The sequence below is a fragment of the Balaenoptera musculus genome, chromosome 12 (genome assembly GCF_009873245.2).
Source record: "Balaenoptera musculus isolate JJ_BM4_2016_0621 chromosome 12, mBalMus1.pri.v3, whole genome shotgun sequence".
Lineage (NCBI taxonomy): Eukaryota > Metazoa > Chordata > Mammalia > Artiodactyla > Balaenopteridae > Balaenoptera > Balaenoptera musculus.
Window position 1 is genome coordinate 53,871,624 of NC_045796.1, and position 12,571 is coordinate 53,884,194.

General features: G+C 43.9%; 1 pseudogene; it reads right to left on the reverse strand.

The window, feature by feature from the left end:
- Nucleotides 1–1,125: 1,125 nt before the first annotated feature.
- LOC118905002 lies at nt 1,126–3,681 on the reverse strand (annotated as a pseudogene).
- Nucleotides 3,682–12,571: the final 8,890 nt, after the last annotated feature.

Below are 12,571 nucleotides of genomic sequence, written 5' to 3' on the forward strand. Positions count from 1 at the left end.
TGAAATTTATGCGAGAAATACTGAACACCCTTTCTTCTGAAGTTAACTGAAATAAGGTTGAAATACATCTTATCACAAATGTGTTCTAGTTTTAAAGAACTCAAAATGCTCATGTGTATCTCAAACATTAATTTTCTCAGTACTAAGAAAGGAGTTGTCTTCAGAATTTGAAACCATATTGTTTTGGAATATTAGAAAACAAAATTGCTTAAAAGCAGAATGTGATCTTGATGAAATATTTATCTGTAGTGAATTATTATTATTACTTAAATTTTATTTTATTTTATTTATTTTATTTTTGGCTGTGTTTGGGTCTTCGTTGCCGCACGCAGGCTTTTCTCTGGTTGTGGCGAGCGGGGGCTACTCTTCATTGCGGTGCGTGGGCTTCTCATTGTGGCGGCTTCTCGTTGTGGAGCACAGGCTCTAGGCGCGTGGGCTTCAGGAGTTGTGGCTCGCGGGCTCTAGAGTGCAGGCTCAGTAGTTGTGGCACACGGGCTTAGTTGCCCCGCGGCATGTGGGATCTTCCTGGACCAGGGATCGAACCCATGTCTCCTGCATTCGCAGGCGGATTCTTAACCACTTCTCCACCAGGGAAGCCCTGTAGTGAATTATTAATCAGTTATTTTTTTGAGGGATATACTGTTTGTTGATTCAAAGGGACTTCTCAATCTTTTCTACAAATGTTTTTAGGGTATTAGTATGATTCATTATTAATGGTCTAGATATACTTTTTAAATGTTAACATTTAGCAAAGTAATGCTTTTTTTCACGAATAAGAACTTTTATTTGTCATCATTAAAAGTATAAATTTTTTTTAATTTTTATTTATTTATTTATTTATTTATTTATGGCTGTGTTGGGTCTTCGTTTCTGTGCGTGGGCTTCCTCCAGTTGCGGCGAGTGGGGGCCACTCTTCATCGCGGTGCACGGGCCTCTCACTATTGCGGCCTCTCTTGTTGCGGAGCACAGGCTCCAGATGCACAGGCTCAGTAGTTGTGGCTTACGGGCTTAGTTGCTCCGCGGCATGTGGGATCTTCCCAGACCAGGGCTCGAACCCGTGTCCCCTGCATTGGCAGGCAGATTCTTAACCACTGCGCCACCAGGGAAGCCCCAAAAGTATAAATTTTAAACAGATTCTTGTACTACTGGCTCATATCCATCAGCTCGTTCGACTTTAGCACCTGTCTCATCCACAGCAGCTTTTCCAGAACTACTACCTTCACCATGACACTCCATGAGTTTTCCCAACTCAAACTTTGGCTTCTTCAGCATTTTTACTTTCCTAACAAAGACATCATAGAGCAGATAAGTAGACTGGCAAGCCTTTTCTATGTCTTTTCCAATGCTGTCTGGAATCAATTTATTGACCACTTCTTTCAAGTCATTTGTCTTCACCTCTTGGGTCATGGTTTCCATCATCTTCTTCCGGATTTGGCAGACCTGTTGGTGCTGGGCATAAGAGGTCTTCCGAATCTGATTGTTACATTTTTTAGTAAAACCCACACAGAATAGACGAAGCAAATAACCATGGGTAGTCTTGACACCAATGTGAGCTTCAACCATGGTCTGCCATTTTTTGACCATGGAGCACATTTTGTCACAGGTAAGATCCATGCCATGGAGATCAGTCAGGCAATTTTTTGCCCTGAACATCTTCAGTAATTAGCTTGAATTTTCTAAATGCAACTTCATCATTCTGCAGATCAGCAAGGCTCACTTCAAAAACAGAATCCGTAAGGTCATCAGATGTGATTTTGGTTTCTTGAGTTTTTGTGACTAGTGTTTTCCCAATATTTCTTATATTGACACATAGCTAGTGCTTTCACATCATACCAATCTTTCTTAGAAAATGAGTCAACCACTTTCTTCTTGGCTCCCTTTTTGCCACTTTCATAAGGTGCTTGTTCTTGCCAACCACCGTGGTGCTGCTCAGAGAGCCAAAAAGCCAACGTAATGCTTTTTAACAGAAAACTGCAATATAATATAAGCATGCTGTTCACAAAGTAACTATAGGACTTATTTTTTTTATTAATTCCTAGTTTTGAATGCATAAACTATGATGAATGTCTTCCTCTTTCAATCCCATCAGCATATTTCTGTCACTTCATGTAAAAGCTCATTTGAGATGATGTTAAAAGCCAGGACTAGATAGGTGGAATAACCTGCCTGTCACCTGACGTGGGTCAGATCCTGCAGAAAGCGGAGGCTCAAAGATAATCAAGCATAGATCGGAAAAGGAGATTATTATAACCTGAAGGCAAAATTCAAAATTTTCTTCCTCTGGAATCATTTTTAAAAGTTTCTTTCGAGACTTCCCTGGTGGTCCAGTAGTTAAGAATCTGCCTTCCAGGGAGACGCAAGAGGGAAGAGATATGGGAACATATGTATATGTATAACTGATTCACTTTGTTATAAAGCAGAAACTAACACACCATTGTAAAGCAATTATACTCCAATAAAGATGTTAAAAAATTTAAAAAAAATTTAAAAAAAAGAATCTGCCTCCAATGCAGGGGATGTGGGTTTCATCCCTGGTCGGGGAACTAAGATCCCACATGCTGCGGGCAACTGAGCCCACACGCCACAACTACTGAGCCCGCGTGCTCTGGAGCCCACGCACCACAACTAGAGAGAAGCCCGCGCGCTGCAACGAAAGATCCCACATGCTGCAACGAAGATCCCGTGTGCTGCAACTAAGACCTGACTCAGCCAAATAAATAAATAAATTTTTTTAAAAGTTCTTTTCATTTGTAATACTTTGTACACGTGAAAAATGCAAAAGGTTCCAAGCGTGTATGGTGAAAGTCTCCTGCCTCCCGTGCTGTCTTCACAGAACTCCCCTCTGTCAACCAGTGTCTTGTGTCTATTTCAGAAAGCAGCTTTACTTTGTATGTTTAATATTTCATATTAATACATATAGTCTGCACTATTCTTAACAGCTACATAATAGGGTATGATTTTTCCATAATTTTCCCCAAATTTGAATTTTTCTTCATAAAGAAAGTTACATGCAAGTGAATACATTGAGCATTTAGGACCTTTAAGGAGGAATGTCAGTAGATGCCTACAGGGAAATTCAACATCCCTCTAAACTGTTTCCTTATATTTGTAGAGACCGTATCAAAAGCTTGAAGCCCCTGCTAACTCTCCATTCTTACAATTCTAGGAGCCCCTGCTGGGTTTAACAGGACGCTAGAACAGAGCAAAGAGGAGATGCCATTCACTCCTGCGTATCAGCAGACCTACCGGTTAATACCATCAAGAAATGCTCCAAGGCACTTCCATGCCTGTGGGTGAATATTAGAGCCATTCCAAACCAATGCTAACATCTGCATGCTTTCCAGAAGACCTCTGATGATGCAGAACAATCATCACCATGTACAAAATGCAAATCCAGTGGGCACCTGGGAGACCTCACATGACAGTATTGGTTCTGGAGTTCAAGTGGAGTTCCAGCAGGACTTTGTCTTTGTCTGTTTATCTAGTCTCTCATCTATTCAATACACATTTATGAACATTTACTGTGTTCCAGGCACAGTTCTGCTCCTAGGGGTATGAGAAGAGAGACAAGGTTCTTGCCTTCGGGGAGCTTACATTCCGGTGGGGAATAGCTGGCTCCACCTCACCAAAGCCAGCCAGTCTTTGTGTTCCTTCCTCATTCTGGTCATTGCTTTCTCTCATTACCAGCTCCACCCCCACCGCCCGCACGCGCACGCACACACACACACACACACATACACACACACACGCCTACCCTCTCTAGTCAACCTGCAAACCTGCATGCTCTGCTCTTCGTTTCATCACCCCAGATGCCTTGCCTGTGTATATGCATCTATTCATTCCCATGTGTCTAAGTGTCTTCTTTGTGCCCAGCAGGGTTGGAAGCTCTTTGTGGGGACTCCATAAAATTGACTGAATGAAGGCCCGGCTCTTGGCATTAAGGCTGAACTTTTTTTAAAGTAAGTTTTTAATTTTAAAACAGTTTTTTATTCACAGAATAGTTGCAAAGATAACGTACAGAGTTCCCGTATACCCCTCAGCCAGCTCCTCCTGTCGTTAGCATCTGACATTACAATGGTATATTTGTCACAATTAATGAACCAATATTGATACGTTGTTATTAACTAAAGTCTATATCTTATTCAGATTTCCTTAGCTTTTCCACTGATATCCTTTATCGGTTCCAAGGTCTCACCTAGGATGCCACACCACAAGTGGTTGTTGTGTCTCCTTAATCCCTCTGGTCTGTGATAGTTTCTAGTCTTATTTCTCATGGAGTTTTGACAGATTTGAAGAGTTCTAATTAGGTATTTTGTAGAATGCCCCTCTAGTTGGGTTCCCCTGATGCTTTTTTTATGGTTGCACTGGGGTTGTGGGCTATTGGAGGAAGCCAGCAGAGGTGAAGTGCCCTTCTCACATCTTTTCGGGGGTACATGCCATCCACATGACGGGACAGTAAAATCAATCTTGAACACCTGGTCAAGGTACTGTTTGCCAGCTTTCCTCACTGAAGGTGACCCTGTTCCCCTTTTACCTACTCTGTTGCTTGGAATCAAGTCACTAAGTGCCTTCCCCCTCCCCTCAAGGGGGTAGGGGGTGGGGAGGATTAAGCTCCACCTCCTGGAGGGTAGTATTTATGTAAGTCATTTAAATTCTTCTGTAAGAAAGAAGTAACTCTCCCCCTCTTCATTTATTTATTTAGTCAACCACTTATATCAGTATGGACTCTCATGCATATTTATTTAAAGATTTGGGTTATAATCTGATATTAGGCTATTTATTTTGCTGCTCAAATTGTTCCAATTTTGGCCATTGGGAGTTCTTTTTAGGTGGGCTCCTGTGTCCCTTTGACATGCCCCATCCTTTTGTTTTTTGAGTATTTCTTTACTTTCTGGCACTACTGTATATTTCCTTCCCCAGCCTTAGAATCAGCCATTTTTCCAAGGAACCCCGGTTCCTTTTATTGGGGAGGCCTATTTTTCAATCCAGACCTCAGCCTCACTACCCCCCACTCAGGCAGCCCAGTCAAGGAATACGTAGGTATATTCTTCTCTCATGCTGATCATTGAACCAGATGCAGGATATATAGTGGGGAACAGAGCATACAAGTCCCTGCCTTTAAAAGCTAGTGATGTGGCCTGCGAGACAGACAATGAGCAAGTCTCAACGAAGAAATACGTAATTATAACTTTGATACGTGCTTCAAAGGGAAGGGACATGGCCCTCAGATGAAAAATAACCTAAGTCAGGGACCTGGGTTGCATCAGGTGGCTGGAGAAGCCCCCCATGGGTAGCTAACATTTAGATAGAAAGTTGATGAGAACGATTCAGCCATTCGAAGAGCAGAGGGAGGAGTGTTTTCGAAAACTGCAGGTTAGTGGGTCATGGCTAGCTTTTTAAAAAAAGGACAGAACATACCGGAAGTATCATGTAAAACTAATGTTGCCTTTATTTATAGGTTGATGTATTTACTGGTTCATGGTATAAAATATTTCTTACTGGGGAGTATTGTCAAAAAAAAAAGTTGAAAGCAACTGTTTTAGGAGGAAATAAAGGCAGATTGAAAGCTCTGAAAAGAGAAAAAGCCGTAACATACTTGAGGACCTGAAAGGAGGCCAGCGTGACTGTGGGGAGTGAACCTAGGATGTGAGAAGAGGCTGTAAATGTAGGGAGGTGCACAGCCCTCGAACAGGGCCAGGGCCCAGGAAGCCTTGGTATTTTAATTAAGGAGCAATGGGAAGTCATTGGAGGGTTGCAAATGGGGAAGTGTTGATATTTAAGAAGATCTTTTAGGCTCCTATGTGGAGAATGGAAGGAGAGGGCAAATGAGGAAGCCGGAGCCAGTCAGCGAGAAGGGTCGTACAGAGGGAGGCCCAAGGAAGAAGAGTCACTAGGACGTGTGTTCACATTCCATCGTCAGTCTTGTACTCCCAGCCACTAGAACAATGCCTGGAACACAGAAGACCTTCAATGTATACGTGTTGAATGAATAAGCTACATGACTGTAGTAAAGACGGAGAGACGTGGTTGAGTCAAGACATGTTTGGGAACCGGCAAGTCTTGCTGATAGATTGGGTCTGGGGAAAGTGGACGGGGAGAGTGAGAGCCCTGCCTCACACACTGCACCCCGCCAGTGCTCACGTTTGCTTTCTTTCTCTGTTGTTGGGCTACTTTGGGTAGTTACAGGATCCTTCAACTGTTTAGACTGTGTTTCTACCTCTGTGCTTAGTCATAGTGGCCAGAAGTGGAAATAACAGAATTTTTCAAGAGAAACTGAGATTGAGTAGAATCACAAAAACCAGTTCTTAGCACAGGTTTTCAGACCCACAGATTTTATAATCTTTGATGCCAAATCTCTGAAATTCTGTGAGCGCCAATCACTAGCAAATAAAGATCCTCACAGGGGCACCAAAATTCCTGGCGTTTTAGCATTCTGACAGGGAGCTGGCTGGGGGGGGGGGCGGGTAATCGTGTATAGCTATGTGCCAAAGACCCTTCTCCCACCCGATTTTATGTCATATTAAAATATATTGTGGCCAAATCCTTTCTTTATTCTCCTTTTCTTGACAGTGCTGATGCCTGAGGTCTGCAGCTGGCTGCCCACTTGGCCGCTGGCTTCCTCAGCAGAAGACAGCCACCTCCTGTCACTGTGGAGGAACTGGCACGAGGACAGGCCTAGACAGAGCCAACATGGAGCAGAAAACAGGAGGAGCCGGACCCCAGGAACAGAAAAATGTGAGTCCTCTCTGGAAAGTCAGGCACCAGAGATGGGCGTGCTCCAGAAATGCTGGTTAATTTTGAAGGATTGGTCCTTTTGGTCAAATGGGTTTCATGCTCTTGACTGAGAAGCCAAAGCAACCATCAGATGTTACTGGGAGTGATGCCAGTGGTGTTTGCATTGGTTAAGAATTTTCATATGACAGAATAACAAACTCAAACTGGCTTAAGCAAACAAAGGGGTTGTGTTAGCTTATGGCCTGAAAACTCCAGCACGCAGTCTAGAATTTAAACCTTCCTCACGATACCAGCTCCATGTCCGTTTTGTTTAGAGCACTGCCTCTTCTGTGTGTCGGCTTCATCCTCAGGCTGGCACTTCTCTTGGTGGCGCAAATGGCTTGTCGGCTTCATCCTCAGGCTGGCACTTCTCTTGGTGGCGCAAATGGCTGAGGGAATTTTGAACCTTGTATTCTCCAGTACACCATCCAGGAGAAGGGGGATTGTCCCCTCTGGTAAACCCACAGAGGGCTGAGGAAGCTTTTTTTCCAGAAGCCCTAGGAAACATTTCCTCAAATCCCACTGGCCTGAATCGGGCTGTATGCCCACCCCTGAGCCAATCACCATGGCCAGGTGATGGATACTCTCTGGCTTAAGCACATCAGGGCTACCCCTGGGAGCTGGATGTATCCAGCAGTCAGAGAAAGGGGAGACAGTGAGGGGTTGGTGCCCTCAAGGCAAAATGTGGGTGCTGTGGCAGGAAAAGGGGGGAGAGAGATGATAGGGAGGCAACCTATGTGTGTTTACTACATCAACATCATTATTATCGTGATAAAGGCCAAACTGGAGGCAGTGCAGGTATAGATAAGGAAACCTTTGTTCAGAACCCCAGTTCTGCCTGCTTCTAGGTGAGTGACTTAACCTCTTCAGGTCTCAGTTTCTTTATCTGAAAAGATGTGGATGAAAATACCTCAGGGAGGGTAAAATTCATGTATCTAAATATGTCATATATATATATATATATCTCAAAATATATCAGGTTATATATTTGAAAAAATAAAAATAAAATATGAGGTACTTTTTGTATTTTCTCAAAGTGGCAATTACAGTCAGTCCTGTAGAAGCCAAGATTGAGCCCACGTTTCAGCCTAGTAGGACAGCAGGTGGAAGGAAGGCTTCCCTGGCCTCCAAGTGTTGGGCAAGTCAGGGCCCATCTCGTGTCTTCACGGCGAGAAAGAAGTTTCACTGGTTCAGAACCAAACTTAAGCAGCAGGTGTTCAGGGATGGGGTGTTGAAGTTTCAGCTTTGATTTTTCTATGAAATCGTTCAGGTTATTAAAATGTCGGCCCTATTCTCTTGTTTAAGAACTGGTTTCATTTCTAATGACACAGCACCATCATGCCATTCCTTGATTTAGTCACGAGAACCAAAACTAATGTGTGGCTAGTTTCATGTCGTTTTTATAGCAGTTAGTACAGAGAACAACAGGCTCTTGTAAAAACAGATGTATTTGCTATCTGTTTCTCTATCTGCTGCCTCTTCAGGCTCAAAACCCTATTTCTAAGATGGCGTGGTCCTCTGGTTGGGCCTTGTGGGAGAGGCTCCTGCGAGGACAAAAACCTGGCTGCTCTTCTCAGTGGGAAACCGAGTCCCAACCCCCAAACGTTGTAAGAATTGTAAAGGGGTGTCAGAAAGAGACCTTTCACCTTTTGAGAGAAGACTCGCTTGGCATTAATGTCTACTGTGAACACAGAAGAGGGGGTTTTATTGATGAGCCTCTGTAAACTTCTTCAAGGCCTTGTGGTATTCACATGAAAAAGTGAGCATATATTTAGCATTCCTAGAAAAAGCATGACCTTCCTATTAATGCTAATACTCTCATAATGACACCACAGCCAGTCTCCTCACAGAGGCTTTATCATCTACAGTGTCTCTATAAGCAGGTTAGATAACAAAAGTTTACAGATGAGGAAACAGAGACATTGAATTTTCCATGGCTTCAGAGAGAGAGTGTTGTGGAATTTAATTAGAGTCCTGGGCTAACCTCTACTGTGTAATTGCTTGATCTCTCTGTGTCTGAGTTTCCTCACATATAAAATGCAAATAATAATAATAATAATAAAATCCCTCATGGGTGGTAGTGAGGATCATGTAAACGAATGCATGTAAAGTGTTTAGACCAGCACCTGGCACATAGTTTTCACTCGATAAATGTTTGTTGTTGTAATTATCATTACCTTCACTATCCTTTTTTCTCAATTGCAAGTTAAATGACCTTGCCTCTTTGACTCACACGTATACAACCCACCTACTGGGTCTCCCCCCACCCTCAGTTACTCATTTGATCTTGATCTCAGTTTGTCTTCCAGCATCTGTCTCAGACTAGGGCAAGTCTTGCTTCCATGCTAGAAAGCTGGCCTCCTCTAGGGCCATCTCACCAATCTTTTCTTGTTGCCTTTTAATGCTAAATATGACTCCTAGGGCACCAATGTTTTTTAAAATGTTGAATATTGAATTGAATTTCATGTTACATAGATCCAACTCACCTGAAAGACCTCATTGGGCAGTTATGCCTCCTGTTCTTTGCTTTGATTCGGAGCCTGTGCTGTGCTGTAGTCAAGCCCCGGTCACCTTCTTGGCCCAGTTTTAAATGTTTCATCCAGTTCAACCAACATCATATCACTTAATTCCCGCATTTTAAAAAATTTCCACATGGGAACATTGTCAAGAAAGCCTTTCTGTAGTTCATTTCTTTATCTTAATTCATTCTTTGTTTCTTTCAACCAATATTCTTTACTGTGTTCACCTGAGCAGTCCCACTAATATTGCTGGTATTTATTGCTTCGCATATGTACATCTTGTCCCTTCTCTCAGATTGTGAATTTCTTGAGGCCAAAAGCCATTGTTTCTATTTCTTTGCATCACCTGCAAGACCGTGGGCAGGTCTGCCTGGGGATTAACTTGTGGAGGGGCTGTGACTGCATCTATGGCTCTCCCTGATCCTTTCCCTCTGCTTATAGCCTCTTTCTTTTCTCCTAAGTGTCTCACTAGGCCTTAAGCAAGCAGAGACGTAGATTTCATTGTCAGGGCTGATCTGTCCTGTATTTGGGGCTTTGAAGGTGATACACCCAGGGGCGTCCTTGGACCAGGCCTCCAACACCCTCTGTTGGTGTACGTGTTGGCAAATTACCTGCCATTTCCTCCAACAAATGATCACATCTCCCGTTCATGTCTCATTGTGTTTTCCTTGGTTTAATCTCTCTCCTCCTACCCACAGTCTTATCCTGCCTTTCCCTGATTCTCTTGCAGGCCTGTCCCATTTCCTGGCCTCTGTTCGTGCATTGGCCATTACTCTTGCTCGACCCTTCTGTGTGCCTCACTTTGGTTTCTGTTCCCCCTGTTCTTTTTCTTTCACTTTCCCCCGCCCACCAGCCCTTTTTAACAGTGTCATCATGACTTATAGTTTGGGAACATGGCCCTCGCCATCTCCCACATTACACAGCCGCCCCAGCTTTCGTTTGCCCAGCATCCCTTCCCTGAGCCAATCCGGCAGGATGGAAGCTCTGCCACGGCCAGACACCAGCACCAACTCTTACTGTGAGCCCTGCTTCATGCCCGTCTGCGGAAGCAGGGGCAGGGCTGAAGATGGAGGCCACAGAGAAGGACCCCAGACCTCTCCTCAGCTTCTGCTGGGTTGTGTGAGTTGGGTGTGACCCCAAGACTCAGAACAGCTTCGCTCTGTGAAAGCGCGAAACAGGGAGGGTTCTCTGAAAGGAATGGTCTGGGCTGCGGGGAAGAGGTGGGGTAGCACATGTGACAGAGACCCAGGAGGTTTCTTGTACTGACATGACTTGGCCTCCTAATCCACAAAACTCAGCTGAAACACCCAAGCCAATGAATAACAGGGTCCCGGCCATAAGCAGAAAACGCTCTTCCCTTTTTCTTCCTTCCACCTCACCCATGCAGCCTTGTGCAATCTGCCCTTATACAAAGGTTTGCAAAATTGTCCAAGTGGAGGACAGGTCTGCAGTTTCTTGGCCACACTTCCCTTCCCGGAGGGTCAACCAGCACAGCTGGAGTAAGCTGACGGAGTAGGAGGGGAAGGGGACGGCAAGGATGCTGGGAACGGGGCCTTCTAGGACTCAGTTTCAGAGACCAAGAAAGCGGTCTTCTTATTTCAAACACGCAAACTGAATTTGGTCAGACACTCTCCTTGTGAGGCAGCTGCCCTTTGAAGCTGTGGACCGGGGTGGAAATAAAAGCTCCTGTCTGAGAAAGGATATGTTTCTTTCTTATGCTCTCTCCTGACCATTCTATTTCCTGCTGGTTCGCTGCATGAACCCTCTGCCGGCAGCATGGGGGGAGCCTGCGGCAGCCGGAGCAGCGGCGCCTGAGTGAACGTGATTAACACCCTGAGCTCCACAGCTACCTCGGCATCTGCAGCACCTTTCCCCAGCCTGACCTCCCCTTGATGCCTTTCTGCTGCTGCTGTGTGAGCCAAGCTCGAAAGCCAGGCTGAACAGGCTGGTTGAAGAAAGGAGTGAGACAGGTCTTAAGTCCCAGAAAGGCAATGCAGCCCAAATCCTGGTACTAGTGGTTAAAGCCCACCCATGGATGCATCTCACCTATGACACAGGCAAGAAAGCAAATACAGCTAAACTCAAGATGGACATCTGTATTCAGATATCTTTTTTTTTTTTTTTTAACATCTTTATTGAAGTATAATTGCCTTACAATGGTGTGTTAGCTTCTGCTTTATAACAAAGTGAATCAGTTATACATATACAATATGTTCCCATATCTCTTCCCTCTTGCATCTCCCTCCCTCCCACCCTCCCCATCCCACCCCTCTAGTTGGTCACAAAGCACCGAGCTGATCTCCCTGTGCTATGCGGCTGCTTCCCACTAGCTATCTATTTTACATTTGGTAGTGTATATATGTCCATGACACTCTCTCACCCTGTCACATCTCACCCCACCCCCTCCCCATATCCTCAAGTCCATTCTCTAGTAGGTCTGTGTCTTTATTCCCGTCTTGCCACTAGGTTCTTCATGGCCTTTTTTTTTTCCTTAGATTCCGTATATATGTGTTAGCATACTGTATTTGTTTTTCTCTTTCTGACTTACTTCACTCTGTATGACAGACTCTAACTCCATCCACCTCATTACAAATACCTCCATTTCATTTCTTTTTATGGCTGAGTAATATTCCATTGTATATATGTGCCACATCTTCTTTATCCATTCATCTGTCGATGGACATTTAGGTTGCTTCCATGTCCTGGCTATTGTAAATAGAGCTGCAATGAACATTTTGGTACATGACTCTTTTTGAACTATGGTTTTCTCAGGGTATATGCCCAGTAGTGGGATTGCTGGATCGTATGGTAGTTCTATTTGTAGTTTTTTAAGGAACCTCCATACTGTTCTCCATAGTGGCTGTATCAATTTACATTCCCACCAACAGTGCAAGAGAGTTCCCTTTCCTCCACACCCTCTCCAGCATTTATTGTTTCTAGATTTTTTGATGATGGCCATTCTGACCGGTGTGAGATGATATCTCATTGTAGTTTTGATTTGCATTTCTCTAATGATTAATGATGTTGAGCATTCTTTCATGTGTCTGTAGGCCATCTGTATATCTTCTTTGGAGAAATGTCTATTTAGGTCTTCTGCCCATTTTTGGATTGGGTTGTTCGTTTTTTTGTTATTGAGCTGCATGAGCTGCTTGTAAATCTTGGAGATTAATCCTTTGTCAGTTGCCTTCATTTGCAAATATTTTCTCCATTCTGATGGTTGTCTTTTGGTCTTGTTTATGGTTTCCTTTGCTGTGCAAAAGCTTTTAAGTTTCATTAGG